Below are 10,405 nucleotides of genomic sequence, written 5' to 3' on the forward strand. Positions count from 1 at the left end.
GTCTCTCGACGTGGTGTCTCGACCTATCTCTACATGCCATGGCGCTGAGCCATATCACAAACTCAAGCGGAGTGACACGGACTAGCTAGTTTCCGATGCGTGGTTGAGGAACAAGACGGTTGGACCGTCTCTTGGGGAACGGTCAGATGAGACGAGGTGCGAACGGTCCGTGAGCCAATGGCTGACGGATTTAACGCTCACAGTAATGCTCACATCACCCTCACTGCTCGCTGTGAGAGGAACTGTGAGAGGAAATTTTAAGAAATATCTGCAGCTCGCTGCCGAGTCGCCCAGGGGAAGTCCGCCGCCGGCTTGGAAGAGTCCGCTCACCGAAGTGGAATCCGCCATCCAAAGGCAGCAGTCCGCTGCTCTGCGCTGTAAGATCAAGCAGAAGAAGATTTCTCAAAGACATCAGGCAGCATCGTATGCCGCAAAGGTTCTGAAGAATAAAGGATGAGTGAATGACCGCCGCCATCTTCCTTTTATACCCGTATCTACAAGGCGAAGACTGGCGTGCGTGGGCCATTTGCCAAGCCCATTGGTGTCTTTAATTTATCTCTACTGTGGGAAACACTGCTTCTGAGATTAACCAGTAGGACCTAACATAATTTATACAGTATATTGACTTTCCAAATGTTGTGCATTTATTAATATAGTGAATTATCTTACCTTGATATCCATGAGAACACAGATCGTCTTCACTTCCATAAATCAGCCAGCGACTCCAAACGCCAGTTCCATTAAAGAGCATCATGTTTGACTCTTCTCGATTGCCGTAGTTCAGGTGTAACGGTTGATCTTTTAATCCAAACAATGTTTCGTTCATACATTCCCAGGTCTGTAGAGGACTGTGTTCTTTACAGGGCAGAAGAATAATTTTCACCCAGTTTTTGATGTCTTGAGCTCCCAAGCAGAGTTTAAGAGAGACGCTGATGATTCTTGAAGATGAAACCCATCGGAAACGCTGAGCATCAGAAGAGACATCACACGCTGCCGTCTGCACCACATTGGCATTGACCACATTCACACATTTGTTGTGATCCTTGTTGTAGATCAGAAAAGAGCCGGAGTCTACACAGAAATATATAACACATTGTTAAATAATGTCCACATTTGAGCACTATGTACTTAAAAAACTTACAAAAAAATAAAAACTTTGGGCAGCTGGGACATCAAGAAACAAACTATGAAAAAAAAGTTTCCCTTTAAAATTACATGTTCCTAAGGTTTTCTGGTAAATTTGCAGTCTTCTTCCTTTAATTTTTACTGTATTCTAAAAACATTTTTTAGCAAAAAATCCTGTAATAAAATGACATTTTTCATCAGCTGGGGCGCCTCAACTTTTCCTGTAAAGTGACATGTTTCCCATGTTTTTCTTGTATATCTGATAACTTTTTTTTTATTTTCTAAAAACAGCAAATTTCTTTAAATGTACAGGTTTTTCCATTATGAAGTGAAAGTGAAGTGAAAGTGACCTATTAGTCAGATATGGTGACCAATGGTGACCCAATGTAACCTCTACATTTAACCCATCCAGAGACTAGTGAACACCACACAGCAAGTCGTTAACAGACGTACACCCAGAGCAGTGTTTTAAAAAAATTATATGAAAATCTGACTGTAGCTTAATTGGTAGCATTGAATTTGCAGCTCAAATGTATTGAGATTGAATCTCATGGAACACAAACACGAATAACACAAATAAATGAGTGTCATACCTGTTTGACTGGATGGCTGTAACACACCAAACAAACAATCGAAAACAAAAAAAACGCAGAACATGAGACACTTCATTTCTGAACAATCTCTTTGAGATCTGCTCACGAAGGAATCTAGGGTGTGTCTGAGACTTTATGCTCTTGTCAGACTTTAACATGTTGTCCTGTGGTCAGGGGTGTTCAGGAACTGGTGTCTCTTCAAACCCTGTAAACAACAGCTCTTCTTTTGATTGGGCAAGAAGGATCGCCATAGAAACAGGACAATCTCATTTTGACACACAGACCATTATGGTTAAGACAATAAGTTTTTGATGTGGGTTTGAGAAAGTCCAGCCTAAAAGTTAAAAAAAAACTATAGTGTTTGAGAAAAGTATGAAGGCTTTATAGATGACAAATATATACACTGTAAAAAATTCTGCCGTAATTTTCTGGTAAAACACTGGCAGCAGGGTTTCCAGCTGCGTTATTTTAGGGTTGCACTAATTTACGGCTTTCTGATAGATGGGTTTCCAGCTGCGTACCGTTATTTTATAGTTTTATTAAATTACATATTTTCAGTAAATTAACGGTAAAATACTGGCAGCAGGGTTTCTGAATGAATGCTTTTTATTTAACCAAATTAAACAACAGACTGGCAAATATGAGAAGAGGAACCATAAAATTACAGATACTGTGCAAAAAGGAACAAGTCTATAGACATATTTAAACAGTTTAAAATGTTTTATTATTACTCCAAACACAGATATTGTGCATAGACAAATCTAAAAACCTTCTAAAACAATAAAAAACTTTAAAAACTGAATTCATTGTTTTAATAAAGCTTTAATTATAAAAAACTTTATTAAAACAATGAATTTCAAGTTTTTTCTAAAGCTTGAAGGCAAAGAACATTCCACCATCTGTGACCAACTCCACATGCAGGTCTGGTTGTCTGAAAGATAAACATAGAAAAAAACTAAGTAGAGTGTCTAAACTGGGGATCTCCAACCCTCCTCCTGGAAAGCTACTGTCTTGTCCAAAAACACTCACTGATATTAAAGGCAGTGTTTATGGTCTACTTTAAATTTAAAGTTTTAAAACGGGGTTTATGTATAATAAACCAAAAAATTTTTTTTTTTAATAAAAAATGTAAACACTTTTGGATGTAGTTTTAGTGTTTATTTTTCCTTGCCTCACCCCACAACTTGGTGGCACCAGTGCTTTTTTATTCATTTATTCTGACCAAGATTGCATTGGTCAAAAACAAACTAATAATTCTCCATTAGTATTTATTTATTACTTTTTGTGGCGGGCAAGTAAAAAATTTGTCAGGGCCAGTAAATATTTAGAAATGAATGAATCCATAATCATCGTCATAATCGTACAACCGTGATTATTCCTCAGACTATAATTGTACCAACAAAATCTATTATAGTTGCATCCCTATTCCATTGCAACACCAGCGCCCAGCAGCAGCCCTCGCAACAGCCATTTTGGGGTGAAAGCGACCCAGCAAAAGCTTTGGTCCTACACACTTAGCGAAAGGATGAATGAAAGCGATGTCTTTTTCTCTTTATCTTGAGCGAGGTCTGTATGGTGTCCCTTCCAGAGGCGATATATCCCATTTGGAACGCACTGCAAGCCCCTTTTAAAAGAATTCGCAATGTGATGACGTCACATGGTGCGTCTTCTGACAAGTTATGCAGAATGTACTTTTTGCAAGTTGCAACAAATTTTGCTAAATTTTTGATTTTGCGATTAACTCTGCAATCGCAGAATTCCTGCAGGTACTGAATAATTTTTCAACTGAAAACAGGTATAGAAATGTACATGTGTGTGTGTGTGCATATGCGCAAGTTTACTTACCTAAATGAAATCCCACTCGAAATCCATGAGATTCTTCAGTAGAGAGGCAACTTTAGGATTAACTGTTGAATATGTTTTATTCACCACCTTGCCGGTCTTCTTGGAGACTACATTCCCTCTGCCTGTCTTGGAGCCTCGTTCTGGATTAATTCTAATGAGCGTCTAAGGATGTTCAATAAATTTCCACAGAACACAATCATCATTTGTTAATCATATTGATTGAAGAATTGAGATAAAAAAGTAAAGTTTACTAAATAGTAAAAGGATGGAAAACTCTTAAAGGTCATACCTTTGAAGAAATTCTAATGTGCAACAAGCCTCCTCCTGATACTGCAGATTGAAGATGTAGTACACAGCAAACGTAGTTACAAAAAGTTTAACTGCACACACTCACAAATAATACGCACCTCTAGACTTATCGTCCATCCTATTTGCCTGCAATGTCTAAAATGAAGATAAAGAAAATTAACATTTTTCACTTTTTTAATTATAATTTCAAAGAACTGCCTTTGAGATTGTTTAATTTTAACAGCTGGTTACCAAAGAAATGCTTCTAGAGTTTTTATATCTCAACAATTTGTTGTTTCTACTTTGCCAAATCCTAATGAGACACTAACTGAGCAAAATCAGACGAGGACTGCCAGGTAGATTGAGTGTCTTCTCAACATCAGATGAAGATGCAGCAACCTGTAGAGAAAACACAATACATAAAAAATGGAAAAACATAAAAAAATTACCTCAATACATCAACTTGCATAAATTACCAGAGTGGAAAGAAAATGATATACATTTTGCCACATTGCTGAAACGGACAAGAACTATTCCTCCCCTCTCTAATGTGTGTGTAAGATGCTTATAAAAGTCCTTCAGTTTCACACCTGACTTGACACAAATCAACATCCATCCATCCATCCATCTTCTACCGCTTATCCGAACTACCTCGGGTCACGGGGAGCCTGTGCCTATCTCAGGAGTCATCGGGCATCAAGGCAGGATACACCCTGGATGGAGTGCCAACCCATCGCAGGGCACACACACTCACTCATTCACTCACGCACTCACACCCTACGGACAATTTTTTCCAGAGATGCCAATCAACCTACCACGCATGTCTTTGGACCAGGGGAGGAAACCGGAGTACCCGGAGGAAACCCCCGAGGCACGGGGAGAACATGCAAACTCCACACACACAAGTCGGAAGCGGGGTTTGAGCCCCCAACCCAGGAGGTGTGAGGCGAACATGCTAACCACTAAGCCACCGTGCCCCCCTACAAATCAACATTACATTTTAATTCAAATAAAATCACTGGCATAAATCTGAGCTTAGATTTTCCCTCTTTGTGGCGATGTAAAATGTAAAAGCTGAAAACTTTTTGAAACTCTTAAGCAGCAAAGCACAATTAAACCTGCTTGGGAAACATGCATGTGAATGCGCATATGTCTCACGAATGCAGGTAGAAATGCAAGAAAACTTTTCCCTGGCTTTAACACCACGAACGAGCACAAGTCTGAATAACATTAATTTATATCTGAAGGGATTTGACGTTACCTCAGTTAAAGTTAATAGATACTTTACGCCAATTTACCAAGTGTTGCATTACCACACATGTAATATATTCCTCTCACACACACAAAACTGTATTTTTAACTTTAATTGATGTTATATCGACGTTATACTGCAAGCGGTTGGCGCCAATTTAACGAAACAAACTGCCAGTCTGACTGTATTTGTAACAAAAACGTGTGTGTGGAGACAAAACTCACTTACTAATCAAACGAACAAAGGCCTTTCATTAATCGCATTTTCTTCAGACGAGACTTGAAATTAAATGTGAGCAACGAATTCCATTTTATTTAATACCGTGAGGTGTGTCACTCTGACTAGAATTAATTTAGCAGGTCACCCCCCCCCCCCCACCGCGTGTGCTCTAGAGTGAGTGAGGGGAGAGGGTTAGCAAACGTGGACAAAAGACGCAAATTATAAACAGACACTATAAAATAATTTAGCGAACAAAACACATTTGAGACTTGATCCTTGATAATAAAGGAATAAAGGATGCAACCCAAGTAAATAATCACTCTCACATGTTGTTATTGTGCACAGGTCAATTTTAACAAATAAAATAAAACAATTAAACAACTAGACTGTTTAATTACCAACATTCTCCTACCTGTTAATAGCTTCAATTTGAGATTAAATATGTAACGTTGCTGCATCAACTTCCAGTCGAAGTTTGTTCCTGTTTGCAAATTATCTATCATGATGCTCGTCAGTGGTGGCAAAGTTGTGAACTCTCTGGTTGTCATACAGTCTGAAACAGGTAATTCACGCCATGCAGCTCAGTCAAAATATATCATTTAAAATCCTTTTTCGAAGCGCAACATAATAAAATAATAAAAATAAACACACTTACCTTGATTAATTATTGATTCATTTTGGGTGTATCTAACGGTAACATTTTTCGTGTACGATATATAATAAATTATTTGTGCCTGAGGAAATTGTTTTGACTGAGGGCAAAGTTAAATTGCATAACTTATATATTTCTTTTACTTTATGATAAAGGATTGTGTTAGTTATCACAGTAATATTTTTAATTACTCCGTTTAAATGTAAATCCAAATTAAATGTAGATTATAATGAACTGTGAATGCCTTTGTTTGCTATACAGCTGTTTACGGTTGAATGCCGTAAACAGATTTGCGCTTGAATGTTCTAATTTTACTAGCAAGTAATTATTTACAAATCAATGGCTGTAAATGTACATTATTTGTGGAGACAGACAGGATTTTCCTCGCAAACCGGCAGCAGTTTTTCCATAGTTATTGGCGCTGGCCATGACTGCAAATTGTTATTTATCACTGACACCTTGTCCGGCCGGCTGGTCGATTCTGGGGCTCAACGCAGCATCCAGCCGGCGACGCCTCTAGACACTATGGCTTGCGTGCATAGCCCCCCGATGAACGCCGCCAACGGCACACTCATTCGTACCCATGGCACGAGGTATGTGAAAGTGTTTCGGCGGGCGGCGCTTCGGCTGGGATTTTGTAATGGCCGCTGTATCTACATCGCTCCTGGGGGCGGATTTCCTCTGTGCTTACAGAGTGTTGGTGGATGTTACTAACTGCCGTCTGATGGACGTCCTGTCTTTTGCTTCGTACCCCTGCACGCCGGGACTTGTATCAACGCCTGCTTGCTGAATTCCCTGACATCACCACGCCCTTGTTTTCATCAGCAGTGGCTAAGCATGGTGTGGAGCACCACATCACCACGGATGGCCCCCCAGTCTTTGCAAGAGCCCCGCGCCTCGACTCTGGCAAGTTCGCGAACGCCAGGGAGGAGTCCGTTACCATGGAGCACCCCGGCATCGTGAGCAGCCCGTGGGCCTCCCCCTTACACATGGGGACCAAGGCTGATGGCGGTTGGCGTCCCTGTTGCGATTTCCGTCCGCTACCCAGTGCCGCACATACTGGATTTCTCCGCCCACCTAGCAGGCGCCACCATCTTTTCGAAGGTTGACCTGGTGCGCGGTTACCGACAGGTGCCTTTCCCAAAGACAGCAGTCATCACACCTTTTGGCCTTTTCGAAGACGAATGACTTTCGGCATCAAGGGTTCAGCGCATATGTTTCAGCGCCTCTTGGTCTCTGTGCTGTGGGACATGCCATTCCTATTTGTTAACTTGGATGACATACCTGCGACCCATAATTTCGTTCCAGGTCAACAGGTGCTCATTCAGAGTCTGAAACCAGTCGCCGTGGGGAAACGAGATATCTGGGGCCGACGACGAAATAGTATTTTTTTAACTCATTGTTAGTGAAACCGCCTAATAAAATGGTACATAAATTGATTGATGATGAATCCGAGTACAAAACCTCAAAACTCAAAGGTTTGGGTAAGAGCTGCAACACTGTAAATGTGAGACCGTTAAGAATGTCTGATATGGAAGCAATTTGTAAACGTTTCCCAAAGGAAGCGGGTAAATATGTGTTGATTTTGCAAACACATACAAAATATGCGCATTTCACAGGTAGCGACTTCCGAGTGGTGTTGTTAGGAACACTCGAGAAAGATGTTACAGAAGAAATGCTGATTGGAAAGTGTCCAGCATTATCAATGGACAATGATAAAATCACCAGCAGAGGTACGGCTGCAAACCCGCATGACTTGTTTTGGGAGATTTCTGCAAATGTTGAAATATTTTTTAAACAGTTGAGAGTTTTTCTTGATGAACGTTTAGGAAGCCAACAGGATTTACAGCAGGCACTAAACAGACATCGAGAGAATCAGCGGCTCAATTCTTATGCGATTTAAGAAAGCATGGACCGAAGATTCTAAATTGCGTTTGAATAATAACATAAAGCCTCTGTTACAGGCTTCCTACCACAGGGGAACAGCAGCCGTACTTCTCTGAATCCGCACAACCACATCCTACACAAAGGAGGAAGCTTTCCTGTAGCTCAGTGGTAAGAGCATTGCGTTACTGGGTTCGATCCCAGGGGATTGCAAATACCTATGTAAAATGTATAGGATACAGCAATGTTAGTCGCTTTGAATGAATGCGTCTGCCAAATGCCTAAATGTAAATGTAAGTCTGAAATAATATATTTTCAGTGTGACAAAAGGGAGAAGGGGGAGTCTGCAGACCTGGAGCATGCAGTTTTTACACCCCAGGCAGTTTTAGGACCCTGTTGTTCCTTATTTCTCCAGTAGGGGTTCACTGTTCATTATGAACCACTAGTACAGACCTAACAGATAACTTCGCCGTCTATCGCGAGTTAGAGGTATGGTAAATAATCGTTTTTGTTACTAAGAAATCGCCCAACATGCATATTTTTTACGATTAATTGATATTGTTATGAATTAATTAAACATCTTAACATACATAAATATATATATATATATATTGATATGTGTGTGGTTTAAACTCAAAGAAAATACAATTAATACTTATTGGCGACCAGGTCAATGTTGTGTCTGGATCAACCTTAGCTAACCACGTGTATGCTATCTTGATATCTCTTCCTCATTTTCATATTTATTTTCTTTATAATTTATTCTCATTTTGTCTCTGTAGTTAATGCGAGATGGCCTGTCATGGTAAGATATTCTGACCCTGTTAACTTGCATTATATATTATCTTTAAACCATTTCAGTTTAGCTGCACACGTACTCAAGTTTTTTATAAAAAAATCAATAATTGAGCACCAACAACCACAAACATGTTGAAACTCAAATTGAAAACATAAGTCCCATATGGATCTTGATTTGAGTTGTTAAAGATATGATCAAATTATCTATCGTACATACAATATACCTCTTTGATATTTCCATTGAATATTTTAACTTGATGATCTGGATTAAAATGTATGTGCACCTTATGTGGGTTTTATCACGTTTGTGATTGTTAGTGCTCAATTAATCCTGTATCTTGTTTTCTTAATAGGAGTTGTTGGCTGGCTAATTAGGCCTATTATGTTGTGATATTATTGATTTCATTTGTAATAATACTTGGAAATAGTTAAAAAAATATTAAATGATCATGCAGTTGTACTGTCTTATTATTTCAAAAAGTTTTAGAAAAATAAATCTCTATGAACTTGTATGAATTATGCAGCAGGTGGTAAAACTGCATACTCCCCCTACTGGAGAAATAAGGAACAGCAGGGGCGTAAAACTGCCTGCTCCAGGTCTGCAGACTCCCCATATAGGCAAAAGGGCCATTACAAACAAGAGTGAAAGTCTGAGTCACATCCGCTGACTTCTGGTGACACACTCACCACAGCGCAGGAACGAGAACTCAGGTGCTACACATCGAACCAAGCATAGGGATGCTCACAGAGTGATGTCAGTTCTGAATTATGTATGATGACCCTAACATTTACAAATAATGGGGAGGATTTGCCTTATTTTTCTCTTATGGTGAACATCCCAGCTTGATACAGGTGAAGATGCTTGTCTATGACTTCTAACAGTTATGAGGGTCCTATAACTAATCATATTATGCACTCTGTGGGAATTTCAGGAACTGACATTGCCTGTGCTGTGACGCCTCCATTGGAGGTTAAAGCCCCTGCTATTAAAACATTTTTTCACAAATTCAAAGTTATTCCAGGTGCTCCACCAAATCTTTTAGGCCGTGACATGATGCATAAATTAGTTTTGGATATTAAGTTTACTGATCACAAGGTTGTTTTTTCTTTTCTGTCCAGTTTACGGGCATTCATCAATCCTTTGCCGACAGGTGGACTGCCAAGAGGTTCACAAGCGCCTGACTCCGGGTGGAGCATACCTACACAGGTGGACTCCATGATTAACCCTTTGTTATGGTCTCAGTTCAAGGATGACACTGGTTTCATTGACATGGAACCTTACAGGGCTAAACTTAAAACAAACAAACCTGTCTACATTAAACAATACCCTTTGTCTAAAGATAAGGAAGAAGGTATTAAGCCTTCGATTTAAAATTTTGTAAAGCAGGGTGTCATCGAACAAACACATTCACCATATAACACACCAATTAATCCTGTAGTGAAAGCTGATGGGAAAACTTGGAGATTAACTCAAGATTTAAGAGCAGTTAATCAGTTAATCATACCACTATGTAGACTATGTAGACTATGTAAACTCACCTTCTGCGCAGCAGTGCACAGAACTTTGGCCAAAATAGCTGATTTGCCTTCAACAGAGTGTGTGCTTCAGTTTGCAGTTGAGTGGAGAGTGTAGGAAATGTAGCAGTTGTGAGAGACGATTTGATAATGTGTGTCAGAGAGGGAACAACCGATGAAGAGACGGCCTGGAGGAGATGAGTGGTGATGGGATCTAGGGGGCAGGTAGTCGGT

The 10,405-nt window shown here is 39.8% G+C and overlaps 1 long non-coding RNA gene across 3 annotated transcripts; it reads right to left on the reverse strand.

Annotated features, from left to right (window-relative positions):
* Window positions 1–2,486: 2,486 nt before the first annotated feature.
* Window positions 2,487–6,005, reverse strand: LOC130418768 (uncharacterized). Of its 3 annotated transcripts, XR_008906394.1 has the most exons (6): window positions 5,332–5,455; window positions 4,181–4,250; window positions 3,971–4,007; window positions 3,853–3,893; window positions 3,564–3,725; window positions 2,487–2,649 (listed from the first exon to the last, which is right to left on the reverse strand). It is a non-coding gene; the product is annotated as an uncharacterized LOC130418768 (long non-coding RNA). The 3 variants fall into 3 exon arrangements; XR_008906395.1 differs by lacking the exon at window positions 5,332–5,455 and adding an exon at window positions 5,735–6,005 and having other exon boundaries at window positions 3,853–4,007; XR_008906393.1 differs by having other exon boundaries at window positions 3,853–4,007.
* Window positions 6,006–10,405: the final 4,400 nt, after the last annotated feature.

The sequence above is a fragment of the Triplophysa dalaica genome, chromosome 1 (assembly GCF_015846415.1).
Source record: "Triplophysa dalaica isolate WHDGS20190420 chromosome 1, ASM1584641v1, whole genome shotgun sequence".
Classification (NCBI taxonomy): Eukaryota; Metazoa; Chordata; class Actinopteri; order Cypriniformes; family Nemacheilidae; genus Triplophysa; species Triplophysa dalaica.